This window comes from Oncorhynchus clarkii, chromosome 24 (genome assembly GCF_045791955.1).
Source record: "Oncorhynchus clarkii lewisi isolate Uvic-CL-2024 chromosome 24, UVic_Ocla_1.0, whole genome shotgun sequence".
Taxonomy (NCBI): domain Eukaryota; kingdom Metazoa; phylum Chordata; class Actinopteri; order Salmoniformes; family Salmonidae; genus Oncorhynchus; species Oncorhynchus clarkii.
Window position 1 is genome coordinate 24,636,744 of NC_092170.1, and position 13,845 is coordinate 24,650,588.

The window sequence follows — 13,845 nt, forward strand, 5'->3', positions numbered from 1 at the left end:
CAGTCTAGTCCTGCACGTTGCAGCCTATATTCTTCTCTAAGCTCCCCGTTGAGAGGAGCACTCTACAGCCTGCGACACAAGCTGTGAGACTAAATTATAGGTTGAGGTCATTCTGTAAGAAAGAAAGATGGGTGCAACATAAACACTTCTGTTATGTCAGTGTTGGAGAAACACTTAGGCAGTAGACTGCTGTGGATAGAGGAGAAAACACAGCCATGCTACTGCGCCATCCTCTCCTCTCCCATGTAGGCAGAATACAGTGTGACAGCAACAGACAGGGGTGCAGTGGGGCAGGTGCTGGAGTCAGGGGTCAGGGGCTGTACTTTATTACTCTGCCCATAGCTACTCAGCTATTACTCATGTGTTTGTGATGGTGATATGCCTCTGACTCAATGTTCTGTGTGTGTGTGTGTGTGACAGTGATTGTGTGTGTCTGCATGTGCCTCTCATGTGGAGCTGCTGCTAATCTCCAACAGACAGGCAGACAGGCCTGATAGATGTGAACATGACTGATACTACATTGCCAGCTGTCTCTAATACCCCCTATCCGTCCTCTCCTCTGCTAACACAGCCCCAAGGGGAGATCCAAGTGCGAACACAAAATCAACATAATGAGATTTATGCATAAAATACCTGGCTGCCAAAATCCATTAAGAAAAAGGTGAGACATGTATGAATGGATCAGCCTCATTGGCTGCAGTGGTAAACAATATCCAGCGAGCTTGGCCACCGTTAGTGGGGGGTGAATCACACCTGAGACAGAAGCGTGAGTGATCATGCCATACAGTACACAGGCCCTACATGGAGGGGTAAGATTTGGAACTCAAGCTGAAAATGCTCTGGTCTGCCCCCCAGCAGCAATAACAGCAGCAATAACAACAGCAATAACAACAGCAATAACAACAGCAATAACAACAGCAATAACAACAGCAATAACAACAGCAATAACAGCAATAACAGCAGCAATAATAGCAGCAAAACAGCAGCAATAACAGCAGCAATAACAGCAGCAATAACAACAGCAGTAACAACAGCAGTAACAACAGCAATAACAACAGCAATAACAGCAGCAGTAACAGCAGCAATAACAGCAATAACAACAGCAGTAACAACAGCAGTAACAAAAGCAGTAACAGCAGCAATAACAACAGCAGTAACAGCAGGGGCACAGCTGCTGTGTATGGAGGTAAAGGGCTTTCTGGAGGGGGGAGAGGTAGAGAGTGGAGGGAGAGAAGGGAGATAGGAAGGGAGAGAAGGGGAAAGAGAGAGAGGGAGAGAGGGGAGTAGGAGAAGGGGAAAGGGAGAGGGAGAGAGTGAGAGAGGGGAAGAGGAGATAGAAGGGTACGATAGAGCAGAGTACAGATTCTCTGCTCTTGGTGGGCAGCCAGCAGACAAACACAAGCAGCAAGCACAATGCCCCATGGAGCCACAACATCCTCCTACAGCTCTAGGCCTGACAGCTTGTTTTGCAGAGTACATTTTATTCTAAGTTTGCTTTTCAGCTGTTTATTAAAAGGCCAGTGGAGACTGGTGGCCAGATAAGAAGTGGAGAGTGGAGTAAAGTAATCCCTCCTTCCCTTCCTCTCTCCGTGCCTTGCTCCATCCCTCCCTGAGGTCGGCATGTAACTGGTGGTGGCAGCTCTGAGTGAATGAATAATGAAGCACAAAGGGGTCTGGCCACGCTGACGTCACTCTGGGAACAATCGCTGTGGTTAAAATTAATTGCATGGAGATTTGCAGGGTAAAGGGAGAGCACCTCTGAATCACTTTACACTCGGCTTCTGTACAGCAAAATTAATCTAGCTCTGTAATCTGAATGGGAAGGTGGCAGACGCCATGCCACTGGTGGCAAATCTGCCCTGGTTTTACTGTTGCCCAGACTGGGAGAGGATGGATGCAGACTGAGGGGAGAGTTTCTCTCTTAGAAATGGTGCAGGTGTGTGTGAAGAGTGCAACATTATGCTTTCCTTGCTCCTGTACCCTTTCCACACGTTGCCTTAAGATGGTAAAGCTCCCTGAATCTGCGGAAACCACTACTGCGTTCAAACAGCAAAACAACATGTTTTGAGCTGACATCAAAAGAGTTGTGAACTGCACCCAGTGGAACAAGGTTGAAGACTCATATCAGTGCAGTCAGAATGAAAGTAGATGGTCTTAACAAGCAGCCACATGCTGGTCTTACTTTTCCGTAGCTCTAGAACTCGGACAATCTCTTCTAAAACTATCTTGCAACGTTTTGGCTACAGTGGCGAAGTCTTTTCTCCTCTAACTCTGGCCTGGCGGTGATATAAATGTTAACCCATGAGTTAGGGCTGACTGTTTTATGGGTATTTCTTACCATCAGCATTCTACACTATGTACTGTTGGTCCCAAAGGGTACTGTATGACACATAATCCAATGACAGGCTCTGTTCAATAAATTAGATCTAGATGCTATTTGCTGACATAGTTGGACTGGAGCAGGGGCTAAATATGTTCAGGCTCACACAGACAAGCAAACAGACACAGAGATAGTCAGAGAGAGAGTCAGAGAGAGAGAGAATGGTATAAGCACACTGTTACACAGGTGAGAGAACAGCTAGGTGTTGGGCTGCCTCATGCCAGGAAACAACAGAATACCCCAGGAAACAACATATATACAGTTGAAGTCGGAGGTTTACATACACTTAGGTTGGAGTCATTAAAACTAATTTTTCAACCACTCCACTAATTTCTTGTTAACAAATTATAGTTTTGGCAAGTCGGTTAGGACATCTACTTTGTGCATGACACAAGTCATTTTTCCTACAATTGTTTACAGACAGATTATTTCACTGTATCACAATTCCAGTGGGTCACAAGTTTACATACACTAAGGTGACTGAGCCTTTAAACAGCTTGGAAAATTCCAGAAAATTATGTCATGGATTTAGAAGCTTCTGATAGGCTAATTGACATCATTTGAGTCAATTGGAGGTTTACCTGTAGATGTATTTCAAGGCCTACCTTCAAACTCAGTGCCTCTTTGCTTGACATGGGCAAATCAAAAGAAATTAGCCAAGACCTCAGAAAAAAAATTGTAGACCTCCACAAATCTGGTTCATCGCCTGAAGGTACCACATTCATCGGTACAAACAATAGTATGAAAGTATAAACACCATGGGACCACGCAGCCGTCATACCGCTCAGGAAGGAGACGCGTTCTGTCTCCTAGAGCTGAACATACTTTGGTACGAAAGTGCAAATCAATCCCAGAACAACAGCAAAGGACCATGTAAAGATGCTGGCGGAAACAGGTACAAAATAATCTATATCCACAGTAAAATGAGTCTTATATCGACATAACCAGAAAGGCTGCTCAGCAAGGAAGAAGCCACTGCTCCAAAACCGCCATAAACAAAGACTACGGTTTGCAACTGCACATGAGGACAAAGATCGTACTTTTTGGAGGAATGTCCTCTGGTCTGATAAAATACAAATAGAACTGTTTGGCCATAATGACCATCATTATGTTTGTAGGAAAAAGGGGGAGGCTTGCAAGCCGAAGAACAACATCCCAACCGCTAAGCACAGGGGTGGCAGCATCATGTTGTGGGGGTGCTTTGCTGCAGGAGGGACTGGTGCACTTCACAAAACAGATGGAATCATGAGGCAGGAAAAGTATGTGGCCATATTGAAGCATAATCTCAAGATATCAGTCAGGAAGTTAAAGCTTGGTCGAAAATGGGTCTTCCAAATGGACAATGACCCCAAGCATACTTCCAAAGTTGTGGTAACATGGCTTAACTTGGGTCAATAAGTTGGGTAAAGTTTGGCCCATTCCTCCTGACAGAACTGGTGTAACTGAGTCAGGATTGTATGCCTTCTTGATAACACATGCTTTTTCAGTTCATGCCAACAAATGTTCTATAGGATTTAGGTCAGGGCTTTGTGATGGCCACTCCTTAAAACCTGTTTGGGATAGGGGGCAGTATTTTCACATTTGGATGAAAAGCGTGCCCAGAGTGAATTGCCTGCTACTCTGTCCCAGTTGCTAATATATGCATAGATTTGGATAGAACACACTCTGAATTTTCTAAAACTGTTTGAATGATTTCTGTGAGTATAACAGAACTCATATGGCAGGCGAAAACCTGAGAAAAATCCAACCAGGAAGTGGGAAATCTGAGGATTGTAGTTTTTCAACTCTTGGCCTATCGAATACACAGTGTCTATGGGGTCATATTGTATTTCCTAAGGCTTCCACTAGATGTCAACAGTCTTTATAACCTTGTTTGATGCTTCTACTGTGAAGGAGGGGGGAACGAGGGCTCTTTTAGTCAGTGGTTTGGCAGGGTGCCACGAGCTGGTGATGGGCGTTCACGCGAGAGTTTTTATTTTGTATTTTTTAAATATATTTTTTTACCTTTATTTAACTAGGCAAGTCAGTTAAGAACAAATTCTTATTTACAATGACGGCCTAGGAACAGTGAGTTAACTGCATGTTCAGGGGCAGAACGACAGATTTGTACCTTGTCAGCTCGGGGGTTTGAACTTTTAACCTTCCGGTTACTTCCGGTTACTAGTCCAATACCCTGCCGCCCCAGGGTAGCCTAGAGTTAGATTGAGTTCCATTGCATTTCTGAAGACAAAAGAATTCTCCGGCTGGAACATTATTGAAGATTAATGTTTTTATTTATTTTTTTTTTTTTATTTTTTTTTACCCCGTTTTCTCCCCAATTTCGTGGTATCCAATTGTTTTAGTAGCTACTATCTTGTTTCATCGCTACAACTCCCGTACGGGCTTGGGAGAGACGAAGGTTGAAACCCATGCGTCCTCCGATACACAACCCAACCAAGCCGCACTGCTTCTTAACACAGCGAGCATCCAACCTGGAAGCCAGCCGCGCCAATGTGTCAGAGGAAACACCGTGCACCTGGCAACCTTGGTTAGCGCGCACTGCACCCGGCCCGCCACAGGAGTCGCTGGTGCGCAATGAGACAAGGATATCCCTACCGACCAACCCATCCCTAACCCGGACGATGCTAGGACAATTGTGCGTCGCCCCACGGACCTTCCGGTCGTGGCCGGTTACTTCGTTTGACATGTTTCTACGGACTGGAACTTTTTGACTTTGCCTTTTGACTTTTGACTAAATGCGCTAACAAAAAGGAAGTATTTGGACATAAATATGAACTTTATCGAACAAATCAAACATTTATTGTGGAACTGGGGTTCCTGGGTGCATTCTGATAAAGATCATCAAAGGTAAGTGAATATTTATAATGCTATTTCTGACTTCTGTTGACTCCAACATGGCGGTTATCTGTTTGGCTTGATTTGTTGTCTGAGCGCCGTACTCAGATTATTGCATGGTTTGCTTTTTCCATAAAGTTAAAAAAAAATCTGACACAGCAGTTGCATTAAGGAGAAGTATATCTTTAATTCTGTGAATAACACTTGTATCTTTTATCAATGTTTATTATGAGTATTTCTGTAAATTGATGTGGCTCTCTGCAAAATCACTGAATGTTTTGGAAGCAAAACATTACTGAACGTAACGCGCCAATGTAAACTGAGATTTTTGGATATAAATATGCACTTTATTGAACAAACACACATGTGTTGTGTAACATGAAGTCGTATGAGTGTCATCTGACGAGATCATCGAAGGTTAGGGATCGATTTTATCTAGATTTCTGTTTTTTGTGACTCCTCTGTTTGGCTGGAAAATGGCTGTGTGTGTTTTTGTGACTTGGCTCTGACCTAACATAATCATATGTTGTGCACTCGCTGTAAAGCCTTTTTGAAATCGGACACGATGGGTAGATTAACAATAAGTTTCTTTAATTTGGTGTACTGCACTTGTTAATGTATGAAAGTTTCATATTTCTAAAAAATATTTTTGAATTTCAGCGGAATGTTGTCAAGGTGTGCCGCTAGCGGAACCCCTAGTCATAAGAAGTTTTTAAACAATTTAAAGGCAATGCTACCAAATACTAATTGAGTGTATGTAAACTTCTGACCCACTGGGAATGTGATGAAAGAAATAAAAGCTGAAATAAATCATTCTCTTTACTATTATTCTGACATTTCACATTCTTAAAATAAAGTGTGATCCTAACTGACCTAAGGCAGGGAATTTTTACTAGGATTAAATGTCAGGAATTGTGGAAAAACTGAGTTTAAATGTATTTGGCTAAGGTGTATGTAAACGTCCGACTTCAACTGTATGCAAGGTAACAACATGGATATGCCAGGAAACAACATGCATATGCCAGGAAACAACATGGATATGCCAGGAAACAACATGCATATGCCAGGAAACAACATGGATATGCCAGGAAACAACATGGATATGCCAGGAAACAACATGGATATGCCAGGAAACAACATGGATATGCCAGGAAACAACATGGATGTGCCAGGAAACAACATGGATATGCCAGGAAACAACATGGATATGCCAGGAAACAACATGGATATGCCAGGAAACAACATGGATACGCCAGGAAACAACATAGATGTGCCAGAAAACAACATGGATATCCCAGGAAACAACATGGAAATGCCAGGAAACAACATGGATATGACTGGAAACAACATGGGTATGAAAGGAAACAACATGGATATCCCAGGAAACAAAATGATATGCCAGGAAACAACATGGATATGCCAGGAAACAACATGATATGCCAGGAAACAACATGGATATGCCAGGAAACAACATGATATGCCAGGAAACAACATGATATGCCAGGAAACAACATGGATATGCCAGGAAACAACATGATATGCCAGGAAACAACATGGATATGCCAGGAAACAACATGATATGCCAGGAAACAACATGGATATGACTGGAAACAACATGATATGCCAGGAAACAACATGATATGCCAGGAAACAAAATGATATGCCAGGAAACAGCATGGATATGCCAGGAAACAACATGAATATACCAGTAAACAACATGATATGCCAGGAAACAACATGGATATGCCAGGAAACAACATGATATGCCAGGAAACAACATGGATATGCCATGAAACAACATGATATGCCAGGAAACAACATGATATGCCAGGAAACAACATGGATATGCCAGGAAACAACATGATATGCCAGGAAACAACATGGATATGCCAGGAAACTACATGATATGCCAGGAAACAACATGGATATGACTGGAAACAACATGATATGCCAGGAAACAACATGATATGCCAGGAAACAAAATGATATGCCAGGAAACAGCATAGATATACCAGGAAACAACATTATATGCAAGGAAACAGCATGGATATACCAGGAAACAAAATGATATGCCAGGAAACAACATGATATGCCAGTAAACAACATGGATATGCCAGGAAACAACATGGATATGCCAGGAAACAACATGCATATGCCAGGAAACAACATGGGTATGAAAGGAAACAACATGGATATGCCAGGAAACAACATGGATATGCCAGTAAACAACATGGATATGCCAGGAAACAACATGGATATGCCAGTAAACAACATGGATATGCCAGGAAACAACATGGGTATGAAAGGAAACAACATGGATATGCCAGGAAACAACGTGAATATACCAGGAAACAACACAAATACACCAGGAAACAACATGAATATACCAGTAAACAACATGGATATGCCAGGAAACAACATGGGTATGAAAGGAAACAACATGGATATACCAGTAAACAACATGGATATGCCAGGAAACAACATGGATATGCCAGGAAACAACATGAATATACCAGTAAACAACATGGATATACCAGTAAACAACATGGATATGCCAGGAAACAACATGAATATACCAGTAAACAACATGGATATGCCAGGTGCTGACACCAAATAATGTGTCATGTAGTGTAGTTTGGAATAAATGTAAATAATATGTCCAAGTATGGAGTAAGAACACTGACAAAATACAATTTTACCATAATCATTAAAATGATTACATTAACCAACTGTGGCTTGTTTATGCCAACATGACAGCTACAAAAACATGTTTGTCCAGAGTGCATGAATTCATGATGGGTGTCAACATATTTGGACAGGACGAGTCAGAGCTTCCAAGGAAACTTGGCTGATCCAGCTTGACACATGCGTATGGACTTGGGACAGTGTCCCAGACTGGGGTAATTGCAGCCACATCGAGCTGTATTTTCTATGAGAGCACTGGGAGCCTTGTTATTACCTTTAGAATACTACTCTGCGGCACAATTTTCACTCTAATTGAACGATTTATACAGCTATTGCACCCAGCAAGATTATTACTGCTTGCCTTGTGTCCAGACGATCCCGACCATCCTAGTGCTGCCAGTGTAAAGAAAATGGGGAGGAGTTAGAGTCCATCTCATTAACTTAGGCAACATTTTTATTTTTTAATTTTACTAGGCAAGTCAGTTAAGAACAAATTCTTATTTTCAATGACAGCCTAGGAACAGTGGGTTAACTGCCTGTTCAGGGGCAGAACGACAGATTTGTACCTTGTCAGCTCGGTGGTTTGAACTTGCAACCTTCCGGTTACTTGTCCAACGCTCTAACCACTGGCGCCCCAACATCATCTTACTAGTATAACAGGCTAAACATGCTGCCCGTTGTCCTGATTATGTCTGGAATGTAGGAAAGAACATTAGACAAGGGTTTTCACTTTACAGATCGGGGAAGTGCTGAATGTGTTGTAGGGGAAACCGGCGCACAAAGTAACTAAATAACTCAAATTAGAAACCACAATGTGCTAATGCTTGATTAGTGTATCTACTTGCCTAGGAAGCTTTAAGTCAATCATTTTTAGTTTTATTGACAAAAATGTTTCATTCTGGACGAATTCTACATTTTCTTGCCGCCTCTTTTTTTTTAAATGATTGACCTGTGGAACATTCCCTATGCATCTAATCATATATATTTTTTTATCAGTAAGAAATTGTGTTTTGATTGGCATAGTCGTTGACAATAATTATTGTATTTTCTCACAAGAATCAGATTAGACTCAGACTTGTAATGGCTGTACATTGTAACATTTGTTAAAATGAACCCATTACCTAAATTCTATGATATTTTATATGATATGATTAAGAAGTGATATAAAATGTCACTTCTTTACATACATTTTACCAGTACTACTAAGATACTACCTTAGATTTTTTTTAAAGTAATATTCATGCTTTTAAATGCTAAAAGTATCTTATGTAAAATATATTAATTTGACTACTCTGTTTTAGGTCAACATATATACAGTACCAGTCAAAAGTTTGGACACACCTTCTCATTCAAGGGGTTTTCTTATTTTTACTATTTTATACATTGTAGAATAATAGTGAAGACTTCAAAACTATGAAATAACACACATGGAATCATTTAGTAACCCCAAAAGTGTTCAACAAATCAAAATGTATTTTATATTTGAGATTCTTCAAAGTAGCCACCCTTTGCCTTGATGACAGCTTTGCACACTCTTTGCATTCTCTCAACCAGTTTCACCTGGAATGCTTTTCCAACAGCCTTGAAGGAGTTCCCACACATGCTGAGCACTTGTTGGCTGCTTTGCCTTCACTCTGCAGTCCAACCCAAACCATCTCAATTGGGTTGAGGTTGTGTGATTGTGGAGGACAGGTCATTGATGCAGCACTCCATCACTCTCCGTCTTGGTCAAATTGCCCTTACACAGTCTGGAGGTGTGTTGGGTAATTGTCCTGTTGAAAAACCAATGATAGTTCCACTAAGCGCAAACCAGATGGGAAGGCGTATCGCTGCAGAATGCTATGGTAAACATGCTGGTTAAGTGTGCCTTGAATTCTAAATAAATCACCAACAAAAGCACCCCCACACCATCACACCTCCTCCTCCATGTTTCATGGTGGGAACCACACAGGCAAAAATCATCTGTTCACCTACTCCGCGTTTCACAAAGACACGGTTGAAAAAAAAACTCTCACAAAGGACAGATTTACACCAGTCTAATGTCCATTGCTTGTGTTTCTTGGCCCAAGCAAGTATCTTCTTATTATTGATGTCCTTTAGCAGTGGTTTCTTACAGCAATTCGACCATGAAGGCCTGATTCATACAGACTCCCCTGAACAGTTGATGTTGAGATGTGTCTGTTACTTGAACTCTATGAAGAATTTATTTGGGCAGCAATTTCTGAGACTGGTAACTCTAATGATCTTATCCTCTGCAGCGGAGGTTACTCTGGGTCCTCATGAGAGCTTCATCATAGCGCTTGATGGTTTTTGGGACTGCATTTGAAGAAACTATAAAAGTTCTTTACATTTTCCGGATTGACTATCTTCTGAATACCACCCCTACCTTGTCACAACAAAACTGATTGGCTCAAATGCATTAAGGAAATAAATTCCACAAATGAACTTTTAAACAAGGCACACCTGTTAATTCAAATGAATTCCAGGTGACAACCTTATGAAGCTGTTTGAGAGAATGCCAAGAGTGTGCAAAGCTGTCATCAAGGCAAAGGGTAGTTACTTGGAAGAATCTCAAATATGGAATATATTTTGATTTGTTTAACACTTTTTTGTTTACTAAATGATTCCATATGTGTTATTTCATAGTTTGATGTCTATAATTCTACAATGTATAAAATTGTGAAAATAAAGAAAAACATTTGAATGAGAAGGTGGATCCAAACTTTTGACTGGTACTGTACATCCCTAACAGATGAAATGAAAATATTTTTTGTCCATACTGTATAGTGTATTTTTGATCCAAATATCAGTTTTTAATCAGAGAGTTTTCAATTACCCCTTATTTTTTTTACCAATGAAGACTGTGTTACAATTAATACAGCAGTCTGTTACAATTAGCCTAAAAGCCTAAATGTGTTACATTGTGCCCTGGTCTCCCCTACACATCCACTGTGTTAGTACACCGACACCTGTGTCTGACAAGGAAACAAACACAGAAACTGCATCAAAGCCCAAGGAGTTGCAAAGGTAGCGTACCTGTCGAAAATGACAAAATACAACCCTCTCTCCAGAAATAACCTATAAGTTTGCCTTGTTTTTCTAAGCCAATGCCCTTTTTGTTTCTTTGGACACACTTGTTATTTCTTGTTAGAGGTGGTGAAGGGTTCCCCTGAGTCGCCAGGGAAACTGTGTTTCCTGATGGTCGAGGGTACAGAAAACAAGCAGTGCATTCTTCCTCTTAATGTGTTTGTACACTCACTGTGTAATTGCATTCTGTACTGTGATCCTGCACACAGTCCTCAATGGGAAAATAATACATCAAATTGGACATGCTAGATCACCAATTCAAAGACACACTTATAACAAGACCCTCAGCAACAAACAACGCTTTCTAGTCAAATTGTCAGTTTGATTGACGGTAGCCGATGAAAGCTCTCCATGTGCTCTTGCTGTCTCCTGTTATTTGAGCAGGAAGGAACATGATGATGGGGATTATCAGTGATTCGTCATGTCAGTCAGTCACTCAGTCAGGCCACCATCAGGTTCCCTGCTCCTTCAGATGACCCTCGTGGCTCTGTAGTCTACTGCATACAATATGGATGGCTTAAATCTCCAACACTTCCACAATGCTGCTACAGCTACATGCATACAGGGAGGGACTCAGGACAAAGATGGCAATCTTCCTTCATGTTAGGATCTTTATCAGCATGAAACATTTTTAATCTTTCATTATTATGTCTCTGTTTGTGCTCCTGCTGCAAGCACCTCTTTGCATTTCTATTGAAGGGTGTAATCAAGCATGGAGAGAGAGAGAGAGACATAAATATTATTTACCGTGGGCTTCAGTGATGGACTGCTATTCCTAACACATGCTGTGGAAGGACTCCCGTTCATTACCAAAATCCTGGTTTTGTCCCTGCTTGTTTTGCCTCTTTCTGCTTCGCTGTGTGACTTGTCATATACAGAGACAACATTCAAAGCATCCCTTTATTTGATCCCTCTGTGGCAGATGACACCGGTATTCAATCCTTGGATGATGGATGGAGAAAAGAGGGAAAATAAAAGAGAGAGGGAGAATTTCCCCGGCTTCATTTTCTGTCCTCTCCTCAGCTCAGGCTCACACACAGATACACGCAAGCAAGGGGGGATGTCAGAGAGAGACGGTGATGTGTTTTGCTCCGTGGTCGTCCTTCTCCCCTCTCTATCTGTCCCTCCCTCTTTCTTCCTCTCTCTCTGTCTATCTCTGTCTCTGTTTCCGTGACTCGGCGGTTGTCTTAGAGGCAGACTGTGCTGTGCTGTCGTAACGGGGGAGATGGCTCTTCGCGTGTGGAGACATCTGTGAATGTATTTATGTGGGACAAAAGTAGCCTCTTAGCCGAGGCAGAGACCCCCCTCCCTTAGTAGAGATGGTCTCGCTAATGGCATGTACCATTAAGGCTCAGAGCAGGGTGGGCTGCAGCAGAGAGAGAGAGAGGGAACAGGGAGGGGGGATAGTGAGAGGCAGGCAGAGAAAGGAAGGAAACATGGTGAGCTGAGCGTATTCCTCATCTATTCACACCTCACTCCTTTCTGGAAGCTTTCTGATTTTCCTCTAATTTATTTTTACCTTTTACATGAGAGTATCCTTGTTATGCACACTGTTTCTCTGTGAATGATCCAGCCAGTTAACCATACTGTATGTAAATCCCCCTACCACTACCGAGGCTGTTTTATCACAAAGCCCCCAACCCCATTTTCACCCTGCTACATGTATGACTTCACTTTCAGAATTCCCCATCCCCAATAAATCTGTGGATTTTTTCAGGGAAATGCTCTGAATTATTGCATAACAGAGCGTATGTTGGACAAACCCAAGATTTTGGCATAAATCTATGTATTATTTCTGGAAGAACTGTAATTGTGTCGCAAATAAAGCATACATACACACGACTGACTGCACAATCAAACACGTGTGCGCACACACAAACATACGGGCGCCAGCACCCGACTGTACACATGGGCACCATTGGATGGAAAAATATTGTGGATGCACAGTGTATAGTAAGACTCTCATCTCAAACGTTATGACAAGCTGTCAGTACGTACACGCTAAAATCAGATTTAAATAGCTAAGGTAATAGCAATAATTGTCAAGGATTATCCTTGTCGTCATCATTCATAACATAATTTTTCCATGAACATGTCAAGCAGTTTGTTTACAGAGAGACCCAGAAAGAAGGGAAGTGTGTGTCTGCTTCAGAGATGAGACAGCGTCTGTTGTGAAGATTAAAACCCAGCACCACCACCTCGGCTCGGCCTCCCTCCTCAGAGCAGTGTGAGCAGCCTGGCTCTCTGAGGAGCTCAACTAGGTCACCCAGCCCAGGGGGGGATACTGCTGTCAGGCCAGAGCAACACAAGGAGGCCCCTGCCCATGGTTAGTTTGGGTCTCAGACTAACATGTCAGCACCTGTAGGGGCAGGACCATAGAGACGCAGCCTACAGCGGCAAGAGCTAACAATGGCCCCAGGTATCCCCTAAAACCCTCCTTTAAGGACCCTTCAGTTCACACAGATCTACAGATCCTTGAGAGCTGACATAGTGCACAGGAAAATGGACGCTCTGGGATGAAGGATATCATAGAGAATGTGATTACAGATTAAGATTACAGTAACTCATCATCAAACAAAGTCTGGGCCAAGGTGTCACTGACATTATTTTAGGTAAGCCAACAATCACAATATTACTGAAAGGGTGGTCACTAGAAGATGTATTCGTTACAGGGATTATATGTTTTGATTATTACATGTTTATTGTTAGTGTATGGTTTAAATACACAAGATTCATTTTGAATTCATTGCCTGAGGCAGAAAATTGTCAAGGTTGAGAAAACAATAGGGATTTCAACCTGGATGAAGCAAACATAACCTCACAAAAAGTGCCATTAATGCAATGATATTGGAGAGATT

General features: G+C 41.8%; 1 protein-coding gene across 5 annotated transcripts in view; it reads right to left on the reverse strand.

Annotated features, from left to right (window-relative positions):
- Positions 1-12,246, reverse strand: part of LOC139383088 (galactosylgalactosylxylosylprotein 3-beta-glucuronosyltransferase 1) — a 117,125-nt gene extending 104,879 nt beyond the window's left edge. For 3 of the 5 annotated variants that reach the window (XM_071127397.1, XM_071127399.1, XM_071127396.1), the window contains exon 1: positions 11,735-12,228. The gene's annotated coding sequence lies outside the window, so the exon portion shown is untranslated. Of the gene's footprint in view, positions 1-11,734 lie in introns of all 5 variants that reach the window. The other 2 variants (XM_071127395.1, XM_071127398.1) reach the window with 2 other exon arrangements.
- Between the last annotated feature and the right edge of the window lie 1,599 nt (positions 12,247-13,845).